This window comes from Xenopus laevis, chromosome 4L (assembly GCF_017654675.1).
Source record: "Xenopus laevis strain J_2021 chromosome 4L, Xenopus_laevis_v10.1, whole genome shotgun sequence".
Classification (NCBI taxonomy): domain Eukaryota; kingdom Metazoa; phylum Chordata; class Amphibia; order Anura; family Pipidae; genus Xenopus; species Xenopus laevis.
The window spans coordinates 39,334,348-39,356,034 of record NC_054377.1 but is presented as its reverse complement, the minus strand read 5'-3'; the positions used below and the strand labels follow the sequence as shown (position 1 = coordinate 39,356,034).

General features: G+C 39.3%; 1 protein-coding gene across 7 annotated transcripts in view; it reads right to left on the bottom strand.

The window, feature by feature from the left end:
* Positions 1–20,987, bottom strand: part of adcy7.L (adenylate cyclase 7 L homeolog) — a 155,422-nt gene extending 134,435 nt beyond the window's left edge. For 3 of the 7 annotated variants that reach the window (XM_018257789.2, XM_041590126.1, XM_018257790.2), the window contains exon 1: positions 20,238–20,983. The gene's annotated coding sequence lies outside the window, so the exon portion shown is untranslated. Of the gene's footprint in view, positions 1–1,107; positions 1,717–20,237 lie in introns of those variants that run through there. The other 4 variants (XM_041590124.1, XM_041590125.1, XM_018257791.2 and 1 more) reach the window with 3 other exon arrangements.
* Between the last annotated feature and the right edge of the window lie 700 nt (positions 20,988–21,687).

The following is a 21,687-nucleotide window of genomic DNA, read 5'->3' as shown; positions in this document are numbered from 1 at the left end:
AAACTAAAAAAGGAATAAAATTGTCTATTCAATGACAAGTATGTGGAGTGTTTACAGTGCTATCTTGATGAATGCCAATACATAATTTTTATTTATTTAGGGTGGAAAAATACAATTTTATAAACAAGCTATACAAGTGATAAGAGAAAAACTATAAGATAAATGCTGATGAGATTTCACTTAAAGGGGTTGTTCACCTTTAAATTATTTACAGAGTGATATTCTGAAAAAATTTGCAATTGGTTTTCTTTTTTTTTGTAGTTTCTGGGTTATTTCGCTTTTTATTCAACAGCTCTCCAGTTTGCAATTTCAGCAATCCGGTTTCTATGGTCAAATTTACCCTTGCAACCATGCATTGATATGAATAAAAGACTGGAATATGAATAGGAGATGCCTTGAGTAGAAATATAATTAATAAAAATTAGCAATAACTAGTTCAGAAACTACAAATAAAAGAAAAAATGAAGGCCAATTGAAAAGTTGCTTAGAGTTAGCCATTTTTTACATATTAAAAGTTAACTTAAAAGAGGCTGATGAAAAGGGGCTGTCACAATAACAATTTATTATGTTTTACAATACAGGCATTTTACTTTTCAAAACATAACAGATAGCTAAGAGCTAGGGTCATGTGCTGTGTATATATTATTTTTTCCTTTTTTTAAGCCACTGCCCCAGACACCTAACTTTGAACAAGTTAACACTTAGTAATAATGACATTATTTGCAAATTATGTATAGAACATCATTAGATTCAGTCCACCAGAATGAAGAACAACATCATGAATACATACTGATAACGAATAAAAACATTAAATTAAATACATTCCTTTATACTTGTAACAGGCTGAGGATACTGGAAACTGCAGTTTATAAAGTAAGGACTGCCTCAAAACCAGTTCAATTGTCAAAAAAATAGTAAGCCCGAACACCAAAAATATAGGATAAAAAAATTCTTACAGATACTTTAAGGAATTAATTTGCATGCATGCATTTAGACATGTATTTATATTAAGTAGAAATAGACTAAATTTAAATAAACAGGAAGAGACATTATGTGAGCTTACATGGGAGAATATACTAGATAAATATGCATAAAGAAATCTGTTACCTGGAGACATGTTCTACTCCTTTAACATTTGTGCTCTGAGTACAGCTCCCTCCTGAAGACAAACCTACTGTGCCGACTTTAGTGGTCTTGCTAAGATCCGGCTCAACACAGTTGATCAGTTTCATCTTCTGCACAACTTCCTCTGTACACCCAGATTTTACGCAACAAAGGCAAAAATCAAGCATTATGGGTGTACAAGGCCAAAGCTGCAGCCTAAAATCACCAGAGCACTAACCAGAGGTGTAAGTAGATGTTACTGGGCCCCACAGCAATTTCATTTTAGGGCCCCCAGCATATCCAGAGGTTGCCTTTTTTACCAATACATGTTGAAATTGCTTATTAATGAGGGCTTTATGGGACCCCCTGCAGCTGCAGGGTCTGCTTTCTCTGTAATTATCCCCCTGCCACTCTCTGTTATATCTCTGTTGGGGTGCCCAAATGCATGCACTAATTTTGTTATGATGCATATTGCATATTTTCTGTTAATCCAATAAATTTTACGTCGCAGCTGAAATACTACTTTTTCCAAAAAGGTATGTTATATATTAAAAGGAAGTTGCTACTTTTAGAGCTCAGCCAATGATAAACAAAACTCCAAAGAATTAAAAGGGGTTCCCAAACTTTTTCATATGACTGTATATTGTGGTGAGGTCACTACCAGGATACCTGGGAAAGTCCAGGACGGAGCTTATTTATGCCCCAGGTTCCTAACAGAGTGGTTCCGGGACTGCTAGTCCAGCCCGGGTGTTTTGAGTTGTCCTGAGGTATCTCAGGTGGTTAATTAAAAAGGCAGCTCAAGCCAGAGTGGAGAGTTCCTGGCTGGGAAAAAAGACACAGGAAAGCTGCCTGTGTGAGAGGGATTGAAATCACCAAAAGGTTTGGGATTTTATATATTCCTGTATGTACTTTGTTTTGGGGAGACAGGCGGTAGGCCTTCTCCTGGTAGTTAGGAAAACTGACCTGTATTAGTTAGAAGCCCATTAAGTGGCAAGGATTTTATTTTGAATTGTTTATGTTGTTTTGCTGCAAGTGAAAATAAACTGCCAGAAAGAAACAACCCCCTTATGAATTCTGATTGTGCCGTGGGCTGCTTTACCCCCAGAAAGCTGATCCCAGCTACTTAAACCCTTACAATATGTATCCAATGATATGTACTGTCTGATATTATGATATGTACCGTCTCTTAATAAGCAAAACTACAATATACCCTGGCATGTGAACCCTGCTGATTGTACTTAAACAAGCAATATACACATTTATTCATCATAGGGCACATAGTGATTTAGTGGCTAATGCTTTAAAATAATAAATGCACCTTTTTTAATAACAGGAATGCACCTTCTCTTTCTTATGATCGGTACCACTTTTCTTTTTCACATGAATGCAGTTCTCAGGCTTTTAAACAATTAGTTACATTTTAAGAATTATTGTTTAGGGTAAAATGCTGGGAATTCAATTCGTTTTACAAATATAGGCATTAAAATAGAAATTTTAGCAAAGTGTAAAAAGTTTATTATGCCCTCAGTTGTTCTATTACCTCCTCACGATTTTGAATACTTAATATTTCCCACTTTGCTTTTTAATTCTGATAAACAAAAGATTATATTTTTGGAAATGTAAAACTATTCGGGAGAGATAAGGCGCAGCAAAGCCCAGTAACCAAATACTATGATGAATGCCATAAATTCAATAACAATGAGGAATTCGTTGCTTCCCTCAACTTACCTCATAATATGTTTTAAAGCACTAAGTTCTGTAGCTCTAGGTAACAAGTCTGTGTATAAATTAAGAACCAAAACATCCCACTCTCACCTTAGCATTCCTCTCTTTCCTATTACTAATAGATGGTGACTTCTCCTCCGACCCTGGCCCTTACCTGTCTTGTGCAAATTCTCTTTTCTCCTGGATATCTTTATATCACTGTCATATACTGACCTCCTGCATAGTGATGGGCAAATTTGCACTGTTTTGCTTCGCCGAGAAATAAAAAAAAACAGATGACGGCGTCAAAAACGAGACCCCCGTTTTGCAATTTTTTTGCGAATTTCGCTGCAAATTCGCAAAAAAATTGCGAAACGGGGGTCTTGTTTTTGACGCCGTCATCTGTTTTTTTTTTTTTTTGAATCGCGCAAATTCGCCCATCACTGCTCCTGGACCAACCACACAGTTTTCAGACTTCTTTGCTGCTTGGCTTTCTTATTTCCTTTCCTCTGACGCCCCACCAATCATTCTAGGTGATTTATCCAGGGCCGGATTTACATAGCGGGCGCCCCAAGGCCAAGTTTGTCATCCCAACCCCTCCCTTTTATTCACACAAATTTTCGGAGCAATGGGAGTTGGAGCACAGGAAGTTTAAAAAACTCATGCGCATCCCCAGTGTTTCTGAACCTAGGCCTGGGCCTTGGTGGCCTTTCCACAAATCTGAGCCTGGATTCATCTATAAAAGCTAAACTGCACAGAAGATGTAGATGGTCTCTAATCGACAGATTGCATCCTACAAGTTAGACGTAGTCAGATATAATTGGACTAATACAAAAATCTGATGTGTAAACTATTATTATTATTATTAACATGTATTTATATAGCGCCAACATATTGCGTAGCACTGTAAAGTAAATGTGATTATACAACTACATCACATGAATTGCATATATAGAATATATGGAGTAACAAACATCACAATCAATACAGGCACAAAGAGGTGAGGAAGGCCCTATGCATAGGCATACAGTCTAAAGGGAAGGGAGTAATACACAAGGTGTGGGAGTGGGCAAAATCGAAGAAAGTGGGTGAGAAATGTGGTGTTGTATGTGGTGTTGCGTTTGGTAGTTAAGCAGAGTGAGGGTAGGCTTCTCAAAGAAGTGCGTTTTCAGAGATTTTTTGAAAGCAGAAAGGTTGGGAGAAAGTCGGACAGACCGTGGGAGAGCGTTCCAGAGGAGGGGTGCAGCCCTTCCAAAGTCTTGAATGGAAACTACATGGAAGATTTCATCTGATGCAACATGCCTTGTCGGAAGAGAACTCTGCATGCTCCGTCTTCATCCGTTCATAAAATTTGATGGTGTGACAGATTGTCTTTTCATTAAAATACAGATATGGGATCCTTTCTATTGAATTCTTTTATCCAGAAAGATAATTATGATAAAGGTTGTCTGCCATAGACCCCATTTTAGTCAAATAATCCAAATTTTTAAAAGTGATTTAATTTTTCTCTATAACAATAAAACGGTACCTTGTACTTGATCCAGATTAAAATATAATTAATCCTCATTGGAAGCAAAACCAGCAAATTGGGTTTTAATGTTTACATGATTTTCCAGTACAGTGCTGTCCAACTTCTTTGGTACCGAGGGTCAGAATTTTTCTGGCCTACATGATGGAGGGCGGATAATGGAAGCCAGTGTAAACAACTCAGTGTTGTAGGTGTGTTACCACAATAAATTTTAAGACCATGTTTACATTAATGGTGGTAGCACACCAAAATAAAAATTGTTCGTGCTCACTGCAGCAATATCATTCATCACTCATATGTGAAAAATTGAAGTCATATTAAACACACACTTAAATCCATATACCTCTCCTCCCCTGTGGATAACACAGCACACCCTAGCACAGTGATCCCCAACCAGTAGCTCGTGAGCAACATGTTGCTCCCCAACCCCTTGGATGTTGCTCCCAGTGGCCTCAAAGCAGGTGCTTATTTTTAAATTCCAGGCTTGGAGGCAAGTTTTGGTTGCATAAAAACAGGTGTACTGCCAAACAAAACCTCCAGTAGGCTGACAGTCCACATAGGGGCTACCAATAGCCAATCACAGCACTTATTATGAACCATCCAGGAACATTGTTCATGCTTGTGTTGCTCCCCAACTCTTTTTACATCTGAATATTGCTCACGGGTGAAAAAAGTTTGGGGACCCCTGCCCTAGCACATGATTAAACACCTTAGGGACCCCTAACAACAATTTCAAAATGCTAACAAACCCCTACCAGGTTCACTTCCCACAGGCAGAGTAGAGCACACTCAGGGAACACAAGGCTGGCAGAGTATGGCACAAACACGGTGCATAGGGCAGGCAGAGTATAGCAAACACAGGGAGCATAGGGCATACAGAATAGAGCAGGAGACAGGTAAACGTATCAGGATCACTCTAAGATGAACAGTTCATACTGTGCTACATACAGTGACAATGCTGGTGCCCCTCCAGCAGTTTGTGTCTGAACAGGTCAACAATGTGGGCAGGTACAGATCTTTATGGGTGTGAATAATAGAGGTGTTACAGGTGTGAACAATGCAGGAGTTTATAGTCTGAATTTGAGGTTTAAACAATGCAGAGGACAGTTAATCTCAGTACGGATACCTTTTTAAGGTTACACAAGGCAAGCAGTCACAGCACGCAGGCTTTCATATTGGAGTCACAAGGGGACCAGTTGGACAGCCCTGTTCTAGTAGACTTAAGGTATGAATATACATATTAAGGAAAGATCCGTTATCCGGAAAACCCCAGGTCCTGAACATTATGAATAACAGGAACCATGCCTGTACACTGATGTGCCCATTTATTAAACCTCAATTTCTTCTGGTCAAGGTTTTTAGGGGTTGAACCTTAATTTTTAGAGATTATACCCCAAATCTCCTAAAAACACACCATCACAAACCTGTCGAGGTAATGTAGAAGTCAATGCCAGATGTCCCTGAAGTTGTTTCTTGTTATCGCGATTTGCGTAGCATAATCTGAAAAAGTTGGGGTTTTCATGCAATGATCAAACACCGTGGCAAAATCCAAAATTTCTCTGGCATGACCAATCCTAGGACAGGGGTCCCAAACCTTTTTCATCCATGAACCACATTCAAATGTAAAAAGAGTTGGGGAGCATCATAAGCATACAAAAGTCCCTGGGGTGCCAAATAAGGGCTGTGATTGGCTTGTGTCAGCCACTGACTAGACTGAATGGAATCATACTTGCAGCAATTGTATGGGTCTTTGAACTCTGGTTCCTCTGTATACACTGAAGAAAAGAACTGATTTAGCACATTTGCCTTTTCTATATGTTATATTGGTACTATTATTTAAATAAGGCACACAATATTTTTACTATTAATGTACTTAAAAAACTTTTTGGCGTTAGTCTTAGCCTCTGTTGCAATGATCTCCTCATTTTCTATCTTTGACTTCTGAATTTCTATTTTACAACATTTGTTATAGTGTTCATATTCACTAAATGCAGCTTCTGTCCCCTCTGAACAGTTTTAGATGCCTTTCTCTTCTTTCCTATTAACTTCTTTACCCCATCTATTAAGATAGATGGGGTGGTTCCAAGTGCTTCTACATTTAATTCTTAAGGGAATAAATTGAGTAATGATTTAATATAATTTTAAATGACAACCATTTCTGCTCTGTGTTTTTAGCAGAAAGCATAATGCCCCAATCTGTCATCTGAAGGACAGCATTTAAAAGCAGTGGTTCACCTTTAAGTTGACTTTTAGTATGTCATAGAATGGCCAATTATAAGCAACCTTTCAATTGGACTTTATGGTTTATTTTTTATATTTTGAGTATTTGCCTTTTTCTGCTAACTCTTTCCAGCTATGAAATGGGGGTCACTGACCTCATCTTAAAACAAATGATTTGTTAAGCTACTAATTTATTGTTATTGCTACTTTAAAGGGGTTGTTCACCTTTGCAATAACTTTTAAAGATGACAGAGAGTGATATTAATTATTTGAAGTTTTTGAGTTAGTTAGCTTTTTATTTGGCAGCTCTCCAGTTTGCAGTTTAAGCAAATTGCCCTAGCAACCATGCATTGATATGAATGAGAGACTTGGAATATGAATAGGAAAGGTCGGTAATAAAAAGTAGCAATAACAATACATGTGTATCTTTACAGAGCATTTGTTTTTAATATGGAGCCAGTGACAGATATTTGAAAGCTAGATAAGTTAAATAAGGCATAGGCAAATAATTTAAAACTAAAAAAATAAATAATTAAGACCAATTGAAACGTTGCTTAGAACTGGCCATTTTATGAAATACTAACTGAAGGATAAACCACCATTTAAGAATGGCATTGTAGTTTGCTTACACTAAAAGCAAATGCTCTAGCATTACCATAAAAAACACAAGTAACACAATTCTTACACCTGTCCCCCAATTTCACTTACAAAATCTGGTCACTTTATCTTAGTCAGACACATCGCATTTTAATCCACACCTTCTTCCAGAAACGTCAGTAACTAGAGAGCTGGGGTCAATCGTTCCAAAGAAAAATCAGGGTTTAAAGGGTTGCTAGGTAAACCACCTGGCGTTCCGAGCAGCACCCTTTTGATACGTTTCCTATGCTTGGGTCAATAATTTTTCTTTTTATTTGCTCATAGAACTCAGACTGTCATGCTGTCACCTACAATTACCAGTTTTCACTGTGATAATGAAATTACTTTTATCTCAGGCCTGTTGCAACCTCTTTAAAGTGGAATGTGCTTCTTCAAAAAATCTGTTGGAGGGTACAATTATCTTCTCCAGTACAAGCCTTATAGAATAACATGGATCCTTTAATTGTGTTTGCCTATATTCCAAGTCCTTTTTATTTAACGCCTCCCAAACTAACACAGTCAGTCCTATATTCCTGGTGCAACAGCAGGTCTCGGTCATCCAAAAAGGTACACAAAAACCTTCAGAGATACAAATAAGGAAGAACGCAGTGTGCAAATTGCAAATAAATAGCAGTTTTAGCAGAGTTTTAAACTACCCTTTATGATTGTAAACCTTTGTTTGCGTATCAAGTAAGACACCCAGGTCTCCCCTACTTATGACGTAAATAACAGGCTCCTTCTCCCTTTCTGTGGCAGACTGGCAGTCATTTTTTTTTTTTACATTTTCAGTGATGCACAGGGAGTTTGTTGAGTGGTCTGACATCCCACTTTCCTGGCAAGGAATGTTCATTCCATTGCCACAATTTGATATTTTACTCTACAACATTATTTATTTCCATTTCTACTCTATTACACAAAAATTTAAAAACAAAATGAAAAGTCTAAACTTATAACTGAGCACTAATAACAGCTCAGTAATGATTTTCTAACAAATTACTAATTATTCTAATAATTACTGTACCAAGCAGTCAATATCCTGAGGGTGGAAGTTATTGTTATTTCCCAACAAAAATAAATTATTGGGTTAAATTTGAGAATTTTCTCCCAGTGCTTTAGTAAATGCTTTATATCAATAGATGATAATTGTATTTAGCACATTTTCTGTAAACAAATACATGTTTGTTTGTTTCCTTTCCTCCCATCAACTTCACATTGTATCCCCTTATTCTATCTGTTCCCCTATAAAAAGCAATAAAATAAATATATTTAATATTATAAAATATTATATATATCCCTTCACTCATATACTTGTATTTGTATACATATACTTGTAGCCTTTCCTATCATATGTCTCCTATTTTATTTCTCTAAAATCTGTCCAAGACAATTCATAGTTACTTACTATAAATATAATAATACATAGTTAAATAAGATCAAGGTTAGTAGCGCATGCAGGCCAAACAAAAAAACAAAACATATTACTATTGTCTAGGATGACACTTTGCTAACGTCCTTAAGCTGTTTCATAGTGATGCAAGCAAGGAAGTGCAACACAATATAGAGTGATGCCAGAAGGCTGGGTGTTTGCTTCTTTACACAAAAGAAGTTGGTCAACCTTGATTTATAATGGCATATATTTTTAGCAACAGTCTATTTAACAGGTTGTTGAACAGGTTGTGAGATACCAATAGCCTGATTCTTACTTTCAGCTGTCCCTTGGTTCCTGATTTTGGAGTGAGGAGCTTCAAGCATTGTTTGTAGCTTCACATTACACCACACCAAAATGATATTGAAAAAGGGAACCAGGAATACACTTTACATCTAATTTTAAAAGCCTGAGTATATGGGAAAGATTCAACAACACTCTATGGCATAACGTCCACAAAAGTTTTTTTCATTATTTTATTTTCCACTCAGAGAGGAGATGGCATTCTATAAAGGGTAGTATTTTATAGTAAAAATATTCATAGACAACTCAAATAGCAAAGACTATAGGTGCAGGGTACCAAGATAATTCAAAACCACATATGAAAAACAAAAGGCTTGAAGGGAAAAATTAAAAAAAAAAGCAAGAAAAGGTCAGTCATTGCATTGCATATTGTGATTAAGGGCAGTTACGTAGAAATTTAAGTTGAACATATTTTGACAAAAGACATTTTCCAAATGCAAAGTAAAATATTTTTGTCATATTTTACCCATTTGTTAAAAACACACATAAGCCAAAGAGATGTCCTCCCAACATTGCCTTGTTCCTAGCTTCTGATAAACAACTGAATAAGATGGAATGATGGAACAGTACGTTTCAGCATAGAAAGGGTTAGACTTTCCAATTTTTCCCAATTCAATAAGCCTTCTAGAATCCACATTCTGAGGAATACCCACTAAATGACATAAGGACAGACTGTCTGGCTAGGGGCCTGAAAACACAATTATCATACCTATGCTATAGCGGAGTGGTCTGTCTCAGGGCAGAACTAAAGTTTAAAGGGATTCTGTCCTGATTTTTATGATGTATTTTTTATTTCTAAATTACACGGTTTACACTGCAAATAATTCACTCTACAATATAAAATGTAATTCCTGAATTAGCAAGTTGTATATTAAGTTGTAAGATTGGTGTGTAGCCAGCCATCTCAGGTCATTTTGCCCGGTCATGTGCTTTCTGGCAGGTTGTTGTTTCTCCTACTCAATGTAACGGAATGTGACGCAGTGGGACCTAGCTTTTACCATGGAATGTTGTTCTTAGATCTACCAGGAAGCTGTTATCTTGTGTTAGGGAGCTTCTATCTTGTTACATTCCCATTGTTCTGTTGTTAGACTGGTGGGGGGGGAGGGGGGTGATTTCACTCCAACTTGCAGTACAGCAGTAAAGAGTGACTGAAGTTTATCAGAGCACTAGTCACATGACTTGGGGCAGCCGGGAAACTGACAATATGTCTAGCCCAGGGGTCAGCAACCTTTACTATCAAAAGAGCCATTTTGCCCCCTCTTCCACTAAAGAAAAATTGTCTGGATCCGCAAAACATAACACAGCTTATAAACTTTTAAAAGTTTTAACCTTTTTTTTTAATTTTAACTGTTGCAATAAAAGAATACAACAGAAGTGCAGTGTGCATGTGTAGGCGTACTCAAAATCAATTAAACACAGAATAGCCCTATTAAATGCTAGTGTTCTCATCTGTGACTTCTGTTTCTGAAGCTCCATGCTGATCTTCCCTCTCTTGTCTTGAGTGTGTGACGGCGGTAAGCACCATGATGAATCATCTTGCTGAGTGTGCGACCACAGTAAGCTAACCATTACCTTACCTCGGTCGCACACTCAAGAAGCCCCCAGCAAGTGCGAGGGAGGGCTGTATAGACGACGTGACAGGCAAAGCCACAAGACCGAGCCGCAGCAAGCAGGATGAAGAGCCGCATGAGGCTCCAGAGCCGTGGGTTGCCTACCCCTGATCTAGCCTATAACGCTTTGCAAATGTGGAAACTCTTTGCCATGACACAGATCTCAGATTTGGTCCACAGTGACCCCTGCCTGCTCTGCCCACAATGTTGCCTTTGCTCTAGTAGAATATGCTTTTAGTGCTTCGGGTAACTGCAATAATTTAAGACATAGATATAACCATTTTAATCCAAAAGGCTATGGTAGCTTTTGAGACAGATTTCCCTTTATCTGACCAGAGAAGGAGACAAAAAGTTTATCTGAGACATGGAAGGGCTATCCAGGTAAACTAGAAGGTGTCAGGCTTGGCCACAGGTGAGTACTGGTAGTTAAGGAGCCTTGGTGCTGTATAACACGAGTACAGCGGGTATTTGAGGTTTTGATAGGCTGGAAACATGTTATGCAGAAGAATATTTTAAGAAAAGTATGGCAATATAACAGATGAACAAAAGATAAATAATATAAGTTCTTACACCAGGTTGGTGGTCAAGAGCAGGCAACAATAAAGGCAAGTCCGAGAAACAGGCTGAGGTCGGGGGCAGGCTGATGGCAATAACAAGTCTGTATGGCAGACCGAGGTCGGAGGCAGGCTGATGGCAGAGGGTAGTCCAGTAAACAAGACGAGGTCAATTACCAGGAGATCCAACAGAGTGCAGGTAATGGGAAACTGGAGCAGAGAACACAGGAACAGGGAACAAAGCAGGAATCTCAGGAACAAAAGCAGGAATCAGGCACAGGAGTCACAGGAACAAGGAGTCACAGGAACAAGGAGTATGCAGGATCTAGCTTGGGAGCTTCAATGATCAAGCACCAGAGTATCTTTAGCAACAGGCTTATAAAGGCCCTTAATTAACAAATTACCAACACCTGGTAGAGCAAGAAGGAGGAGGAGGAGGAAGTGAGCAAACGTATAAGGTAGAAAGTCTTTAATCATACCAGTAGAATCTGATTCACCTCTGGAGAAAAAGACAGGTTGGTTCTTATAGTAATTTCATTAGGAAGCACTTGAAAACATGGTTTCTTACATGAGAGGGCTTGTGACTCGCCTATTCTTCTGGATGAAGTGATGGCTGTTAGAAAGGCAGTCTTCTCAGATAGGTGAGAAAGGAGGCTGAAGACAAAAGACCTGGAGAACCATTCTTGTTGAAAATCTTGAATGACTAATGCCAATTTTTTGATATATATGGTTTGTGATTCTTTTCCTGCTATGCAGAAGAATGTCAGTTGCACCACAGTATACCCTCAAGGTAGACATTACCTCAGCAGACATTTGCCAAGGAACAGTCCTGGACATGGTCTGAAAACAATGACCTGCATGTTCATGCTGGAGCAGTTAGAATAAGGGTTGTATTGTTTCATTATTACTCTTGGTATTATAGGTAGAGGAGGAAACACATAAGCTAGTGTGAAGGGTCATGTGTGTGCCAGGAGATCCCTCTCCATCGCCCCAATTTATGGCAAAAAATTTGGGACCTTGCAGTTTTGTCTTTGAAACAATCAAAATCTACTTAAAGCATTTCCCAGCAAGCACAAATTTGTTGAAATACCTCTTTATTGAGTGCCAATATCTTTCTGACTTAGTTAGTCTGCCCTGGAGTTTACTACAACGCTTACATGCATTGCCTTTATAATCCTAGACAATCCATGGAAAGACTTTAGTATAAGGTCTTTGCACATGGTTCCGCCCTGTTGGTTTTTATAGTAGGCTGTTGTAATATTGTCAGTTTGGATCTGAACAAGAGGTCCTTTTATCTGTGAACTTTCTCCCAGTTTATTACCCAACACAGTCTTTTTATTGTAGAAAATGTGAGATGATGATCCACAGAGCTTGCCTTTAAAAGACAGTCATCTAGGTATGGAAGAATCGACACCCCTCTTGTTATAGCTCCAATCTTGCCTTAGAGCACTGATCCACAACCAGTGGCTTGTGAGCAACATGTTGCTCACCAACACATTCCACGTAGGGGTTACAAAATAGCCAATCAGATCACTTATTTGGCCTCAGGAACTTTTTAAAGCTTGTGTTGCTCCCCAACTCTTTACATTTGAATGTAGCTCATGGGTAAAAATGGGTAAAAAAGGCTGGAGACCTCTGTGTAAACAAACAAAAAAAGATCTTTTAGAACTGCACCTATTCTGAGGGAATGATTTAACCTTATCTTCAGATTTCATTCCACTAGTGAATAATTTCTCTCCTTTTTAAGAGCACGGTCAGTCGCCCATGGTTTGGGCCAGAATTCTCTTTGAGCTAGGATAGAAAAAGCTGTAGTTTTAGCACACATATCAATAGAGGCAAGCAAGGGCTGCTTCAGTCCAAAGATTACATGCCATAGAAAGAAAGGAAAAGACATTTAAGAGTGTTTCCCTAGAATGCAGTTTTGAATTTTGAAAAAAAACATGTTAACCCATGACAGTATCCCTTTAATGATGAAGAAATTATGATATAATTTATAATCCCCAATGCTAACAGCAGACCAGGTTTATTAAGGGCAGAGACACCACTGGCAGATTTGGGGAAAACTAATTTTCCCGGAATTGCCTTACCCTGCCTTCTGCTGGCTAGAAGGGAAGGCACTCATAGCACTTCATTTTCCAAAGTTGCCAGTGTGTCTCTGCTCTAAAGAGTAGTAAATGAGAGCTAAAAACCACAGTACAGCAGTCTTATTGACCTACAGATTGTCACAAAATAGTAAATTAACCTTAAGGACTTGCATAAAAATCCCTTCACGCTAGCTTAATCAGGCCCGGATTTGTGGAAAGGCCTCAAAGGCTAGGGCCTTGGGCAGCAGAATTTTAGAGTGACGGCATGCCATCCGAACACACCCACATTGGTTTGGAAGCACTGGATTTGCATGAGATTTAATCGTTTTTAAAATTTCCTGTGCACCAATGCCCAGTACTCCGGACCAATGCTGAAAATTTGTGCATGTGCGCAAAAGAAGGGAAGGGGCGAGGGCAATGAACAGCATCGTGCGTAGTGGTGCTTGCTATGTAAATCCGGCCCTGAGCTTAATGTCTTTTATAACAGAATTGTACACTGATTTGGCTGCAAAGTCTGACTCAAAGATCAACCTTCTATTTCTTCACACAGACATATGCAGACTCAAAATAAACGTTCAGCTTCTTGTTACAAATCAAATTTAACAGGGTATTTGTAATTTTTGTGAGTCCATCACATTACTGAAGAACTGAAACCGCGGAGAAAAATAAGTATTACAAGAAATGTTTGTATACTGGCAGTGTAGTCATATCTAAATAAAAGAATGCATGTCAAAACTCAAAAGACAATATAGAAAATAAAATGTATCCGTGTTCTAGCCAACAGCCAATTGTGTTAGCATTATTTAAACTGTTTTTCATAGTTATTGGAGGGAGAATCCCTAGAATCAGTTAACATGGAATCATGTAAATGTATATGATTTTATGATATGATGAAATCTCTTAAAGGAGAACTAAACCCTAAAAATGTCATATATTATCTACTGAACTTATTGCACCAAGCTAAAGTTTCAGCTTCTCAATAGTAGGAGCGGTGATCTCAGCGCACGGGTTATACATCCACTGTCTCTGATCGGGGAGGGAAATCGTGACTGCCGACTGGAGGTATGTTGTAGCTCGCGGGATTTGTGGCCTGTTTATAATGGCTGTGAGCTTGTGTCAGATCTGGGGAAAGAACAGTCCTGTAGTTTAGCATTGGCGGTCTCATCGCTTTTAGGGGGGTTGATCTTCGTCTTGGGTTTTCCAGCATCGGACGGGGGCACTACAACTCCCGGAGCAGGTGGCATGCGCACCCCACTGATCCAGCTCTTCCAGTACCTGCTGCTGCTGGGAATAGGTGAAGCGCTGCAGACTGTCACTAGAATAGCCAGGAGGAGAAATCGAGCTCTGCAGGATGGATGGTCGCCCATTCGCCTTTTTTGCAGAGGACAGGAAGTGGAGTTTTGGTAAGTTATTTCTTAATAAAGGCTTTGCTGTTTAAAAGTTTAATTTGCCTTGATGTTTATTTTTCGTTGTTTACTAACCAATTTTCAAAAAAAATTTTTTGATGTTACTGGTCCTTTAAAAGGGAAGATATAAAAGTTTAATTGCTTTCAGTACTGCTGTAGAAGAAACCATTTATCAGTTCAGCAAAGGGAAAGTAATAATAAAGGTATTGAACCTGTTATTCAGAAAGCCCAGGACCTGGGGCTTTCCGGATAAAAGTTTTTTTTTGTAATTTGGATCTCCATATTTTAAATCTACTAAAACAAATTTAAATAAAACCAATAGGATTGTTTTTCCTCCAAAAAGGAATGATTATATCTTAGTTGGGGTCAAGTACAAGGTACTGTTTTATTATTACAGATAATAAGGAAATATTTTTTATAATTAATTTTTGATTAAAATGGAGTTTATTGGAGATGTCCTTCCTGTAATTCAAAGTTTTCTGTATAATGGGTTTCAAGATAACGGATACTGTACAAATATAAGAAAGAAATTAAGACTATCCAACCAAACAAACGAACCAATCGATCAAAATGTGAAAATTTTCCTCCACATATAAAAAATACTGAAAAATGTATGTATGTGTATGTATGTGTATGGGTACACATCCCCCCCTTGACCATTTCAAAACCATCCATTTTTTCAGCCATTCTTTGGATTCACTGGAATGTTTAGTTTGCACACTAGCAATGTCCACTTTTAGTTGAGCTTCAATCCTCAACAACAAAGAGCAAATCCAAACAATGGTGGTTATTTATAAACACTGGGCAAATCTGCACCTGGGGAGTAACCTATGGCAACCAATCAGATGATTGTTTTCAGTGTTCAACCTGCAGCTGGCTAAAAACGCTAATCACTAATTGGTTGCTAAGGGTTACTGCCCAGGGACAAATTTGCCCAGTGTTTATAAATGAGCCACAATGTCTTAAGTTTTAATGCTGCCAGACAATTTGGTCACTTGTGTTACTTTTATTGCAAGACATTTTATTCTCTTTAACTTTAAGGGCCTTTTTTTGGGGGAGGGGGCTTTTAGTTTACCTAGGAAAACTAAATATTTTTTCCAGACAACCTAAACTTTGAAAACATTCTATGTTACATTCTTCTGTAACAATATACAGTGTTCTAAAAGTCTAAACAATTTTTAAAATATATATATTTTCCTTAATTAAAAAACATACATCAGAAACTATTTGAAATCTTATCTCCCACAGAGATACCAAAATAAAACATCCTAAATATGAAAGCCAGGACTCTATGAACAGTTTGGTGGCGTTTTGTCTAGGTTTAACCAAGTGGCTTGTAGGAACCCCAAAGTTAAAATACTCCATATGATCATTTCTATCATTTCAGCTGCTGCAATTTCAACAGATTTACTCAATTTTAAGTGGAGTAAAGTGACAAAAAAATATGTCCAAGCAAAAAGACATATTTTTGGAAAGTACACTTTCTCCCAAATCTGAAATGGGTATGTCTTTCTACTCCAAACTGCCAAACCACAAAGCTTTCCTAAACGTAGGAATTTTTAAAAATCATCACAAAATTGCCACTTCACAGCATCTTATTTTCCAAATGGCCAACATGTAGGTAATAAGATAATCACATCCTAAAGATGATGCCCATTTTGCATAGATTTACTGAAATATGTGGCATCTAGAGACCCTGAAATATATCTTGTTCATATTAATTTTCATTATTTCAATGAATTAAAAAATCCACTGCCTGTATCATGTAAAAGCTGCAAAATAGTACACTGACCCTTAAAAACCATATTCTTTGGAAAGCACAAATTCTGAGAATGGGTAAATATGACTTTCTTCTCCAAACTATCTGCAAAGCTTACCTAAAGTTAGAGACTTCAATGAAACTTTTAAAATTGCCTGAAAGCTTCCATTTTATAGCATCTTCAAAGTCTTATGTACCAAGATCAAACAACCTAAATATGTCATGGGTCTGCTGAGCAGTTTTATGTCCAAAGTACATAGGCTGATCCAAATATAGGGCCCCAAAATTAAAATAATGCAAACAAATTTTCGTGGGTAACACTCTCAATGCATTTTATATGCCATTCAAGCTCACATAAGTAGTGTGGACCCCTGAAAAAATATATATTTGAAAAGCACACATTTTGACAATTCCAAAATTAGTAAATACCTATTTCTACTACCAAAATGCAAAATATTTAAGGCAATTTTTAGAAATTTGACACATTTGTCTTGCACAGTTTGCTACATACAAAAATCACCAGCAGTCTACTGAACAGTTTGACTAGTATGCATAGTTTTTTGAAAGTATATGGCACATATGAACCCCCAAATAAAAATAATGCATATGAATTTTCTTGGATGCCTACTCAGCTTCTGCAAACAAAACCCCTGCCTGCGTATACTGTGGTGTATTTATTAACATTGGAGGCAAACATCACTGGTGATGTTGCCCATAGCAACTGAAAAGCAATTAGATTTGAACAGTCGCCTACAAAAGCCTATAAAAACAAAAGCAAATATCTGATTCATTGCTATGGGCAACACTGTCAGTGATGTTTGTCACCAATGTTAATAAAGATGACCCTAAGTGTCATAGGAATCCCTAACTGTAGAAAGACCCCCAAAAGTCACCTATATTCAATGGATGGGATAATCTCACCCCTTACAGATATCCCAGAATTTAGGGAAAATGCTTATTCAATGATGTTTAATGGTCCTCTGATGTACCACTTACTATCTAGCCAAATTCTCTACACTCCTTTTTTTTCCCTCCGCTCTCCTTTAAAGGGGACCCGTCAACAAAAAAATTATTCAAAATCCTATTTTATCACATTGGAAAAAATTGGTGTGATAAAACACCACAGGCTAATTCTAGCCTTTAACCAGTCAATAAGTAAACAAAGTGGATACTGCATGGTGTACATTTCTTTATCAATATATAATAATTAAAAAAAAGACATATCGGATAAATGAAACCCCAAAGACTGGCTTCCCTATAAGGTCAGCCTAGTTTGCTGATTGGTTCCTATCATACAGTGCAGTGCACCGCTGGCTCCCCTGTACAGCCTGTGAAAGAAGGCAGCAGGAAATGGAAGAAATGAACAAAGTATGTTTTTGCAGAAAATTTCAATAAAGTAACCAGAAACACAACATTTTAAAGCACATTCCTTCTATGAGAGAATTGAATGCACTGGTACATTCTAGTTTTTTTTTTTACATATGTCTCCTTTAAACAGATGGAATTATACTGGCAATAAGAAACAATGCTATTAGAATTGGCACAAAGCCAAGTAAATTTACCTATTATCAAACTTTCTTAGGTCTAGTCACCTTTGGAGGTGTGTGTATCGGTGTATCAATTGGTGTATCAGTAATATTTTCACAAATACCGTATATACTCGCGTATAAGCCGAGTTTTTCAGCACCCAAAATGTGCTGAAAAACTCAACCTCGGCTTATACACGGGTCATACCGTAGATATGCCCAGCAGTGCGACCCCCTGTGACCCGGCCCCAGCAGGACTGTCTGTGACGCCGCCCGGAGCAGGTCCAGGAGCTCCGGGCGGCGCGTCCTTCCCTACCCACGTGGCGGCCATGGGCGCCGCCATTTTGGGAGCGAACGCCGGCAGGGAAGGACGCGCCGCCCGGAGCTCCTGGACCTGCTCCGGGCGGCGTCACAGACAGTCCTGCTGGGGCCGGGTCACAGGGGGTCGCACTGCTGGGCATATCTACGGTATCTAAGCCGGCAGGGAAGGACGCGCCGCCCGGAGAGTGGACACAGTGAACCGTCCTGCAGCTCTTTCACAGGGCCCCTGGCGGCCATTGTTAAAAGGTCCTAAAGCTTGATTCCAAGTTTGCCAGCAGCAGAGTGCTATCTGTGGAGCTGTACATGTACATATAAATTGCCTTGTCACTCCCCTTTCATTCTGTCATCATTACGCCAGGTACATAGGGCGGAGAACAATGCTGCCTGGCAAGTTCTTGCTGTTGTCAGATAGAAACATGCCAAGCTTGTGACTTATGGTGGGAGTCACAGGGAACTCCAACATTCAAATGTACTGGGTGCCAGTATGTGAGGTTCAATGGCTATTTATAACCTGGCCCACACTGATCCTTCTCAGGGTAAGCATATTTTTGCAGTGTCATGTTCCTGCTGATGGAATTATGGGGAGGCTCTTTTAAATAGTTTTAGATAGATTTCTATGCCATAAAACATGATTACACATTTACACATTCACATTTTGAAATCTGACATGGGGCCCCTAGGCTTATACACGAGTCAATACATTTTTCCAGTTTTCTTAGGTAAATTAGGTACCTCGGCTTATACACGGGTCGGCTTATACACGAGTATATACGGTATTTAGAAAAGAAAATACACATTCTCCCGGATATCATTCTAAACTGTGATTTCAATTGTATGTAGAGAAAAATGTAATTCTCCAGTAACTGGCCTTTAGCCTGAGCCCCCATCTAGAGTCCTGCGCGGGTCCATTTTTTGTGACCCGTACCAGCAACCTGCAATCCGTATTCTTACCCAAATGGAACCGCTACCCGACCCGCAAATACCTTATCCGCAACCTGGACGCGCGACCCGCTGACCATCAAGAATCAGGAAGTGCTATCATTGTAAACCAGAAGTGACATCATCCCAAGTAGGCGTGGTCAGGGAAAAATTTGTAAAACAGGAAGTGCTGTCATTAACTGGAAGTGACGTCATCGGAAGTAGACGACCAAAAAAACAAAAAGGAGTAAATATCGCTATTTGAAGACCCGTGTCTTTACCCGCCCACAGAACTTTTCCCCACAACCCACAGGGTACCGCAGGGCCACCATCAGGGGGGGACAAGGGGGACTGTTGTCCTGGGCTCAGATGTTTTGGGGAGTTAAGGGGGGCTCGGCCGTGCTACACTTACTTGCACTTACTTGCACAGCCGGGCCCCTGCATCCGAGCTCCGATGACTTCTTCTTGTGTTCTGATTCGCCAGTGAAATGTAAGTCCCGGTAAAGCCACATGCGGATTGGTTGGGAGAAGTTTGAACCACCCCTCTACTTTATCCAATCACCATGCAGCTTTACCGGGACTTAAATTTCACTGGCGAATCAGAGCACAAGAAACTGAAGATACCAGCATCTGAACTCCCTGGCTAAGGTATTTTTTTTTTCTTTTAACTTGTGGGGGCCCTGACCAATTGTTTTTTTAAATGTGTGGGGGCCCTGGCTAATTGTTTTTTTTTGTAATGTGTGGTGGCCATGGCTAATTGTTTTTTGTTTTTTTTAAATGTGTGGGGGCCCTGGCTCATTGTTTCTTTTTTTAAAATGTGTGGGGGCCATGTTTTTTTTCTTTAACCACCACCTGACCACCAAAACTTGTAGGAGGGGTCTGGGCACCAAAGTTATTTTTTTAACTTGTAGGGGGGCACTTCATGTTTTAATGCCTGTGTCTTGTGTGGCCTTCATACTGAGGGAGGGGTGGCGAGGGGGGCCCAGAAAATTTTGTTGTGCGGGGCCCATGATTTCTGATGGCAGCCCTGCCTGCGGGTACCCGACCAGCTGCAGGACTCTACCCCCATCCACAGCTCCAAGACCCCTGGTCACCACTGCACATAACGTTTCCCAAATGCTGTTTTAAGAAAACTCACCCTTAGCTGACGCAGAAGCGAAGAAACTATTTAGATAAAGCAGAGTGGCAGGCTTTAGTCAAGGGTGATGTTGTACCAAGGATCAACACCTTCCTTCTGGTTTCGAACTCATATCTTGTGTACCACTGCAGGAGTCCTATTAGTCTTGGTAGTTGTGCCGTAGTCTGTCTCTAACGTTGGAGATGCAATTTTTGCGTTACTATAATTAATTCATAGAGCGTCAGGGGTCACAATGTTCGGGTCCCAGCTCGGGTTACTAATGGACTACCCTTCCCTGATGACTCTGTCGTGAGGTTTTGAACCTCAATTACTCTTACAATCTTCGGTATCTGATGTAATTGTCCTTTGACCGCGATTCCTTAGGGCTGGGTTCTAAGACAGTATTCAACTCCTCCAGCACCAGCGCTGCGACAGGTATCCATGGGGAAGAATCCAGTCCAAGGGAAGAAACCACTCCAGTCCCTGCAACAAGTCTGCGTCTTTGGGTGGTCTATCTGACTCCGGTTACTCCGTATATCTTCGTTTCAGGCTGGAGGACTTTCTCAGCAGCCGGTGTGTGGGTGGGTGGGAGATCGAACCGCGAACCCGCCCCCGCCAGGAAATCGCAGCACGTGTGAGCTGGGAGGTGTGCGTTTGTACATAATTGCTGTTGGAGCCCTAGGAGTACGATCGCACTTGGCTTTAAAATACCTTGTGCGTGACATTTTGTTATATCAATCCTGTACTTTGGAAATGTATACTGTCTAGGATAAAGCTGCCATTTTACTCTGATGAAAAAGTATCCATCGGGGTAAAAAGTAAAAAGTTTTAGTAAATTAGCTGCCAGTCATCGTCGATATCTCCCCCTAGCGGCAGGTGCCGGAAGGGTCTAAATGTTGGATGTCAAAGTTGGTTAATATTGTCTGTTTATAATTTGTTTGGTGTTAATACTATTTAATGCTGTCCAACCAAAAATTTACTCAACAAAATTACGGCAAAGATAAGAGAAATACATGCTAAATGAATTGGCAGAAATACATTTTCCACTCATATTCTGCCAAATGTAACACATTCCACTGTTTGGCCAAATACATGGGGTGCCACACATAAATGGGTATATTAGTCTGTCTTATTTTAGGTTGATATTAACATTTTAATAGCATTAGAAACCAGAGCTAAGCTAAAACTTTATTGCACAATCTGAAAGGGGCAGTATATCAATTATTTTAACATAAGTTCAGTTAATTAAACATGTACTGACTGAATATACTCCAATTGGTTTAGAAAAAAACTGATATGGAAAGTTATAACAACTTCTGGATTTCAAGGGCCAGTTTAAACAAATTATGTCTACGGATATTCCAGATCCAGAGAAGCTGCCTCTCAGCTCAAACCCTAACTAAAGCTGGTCATACAGTAGAATAAGTCACCTAAGAGTGGATCTTTCACCAATATGCCCAAGTCAAGTCAC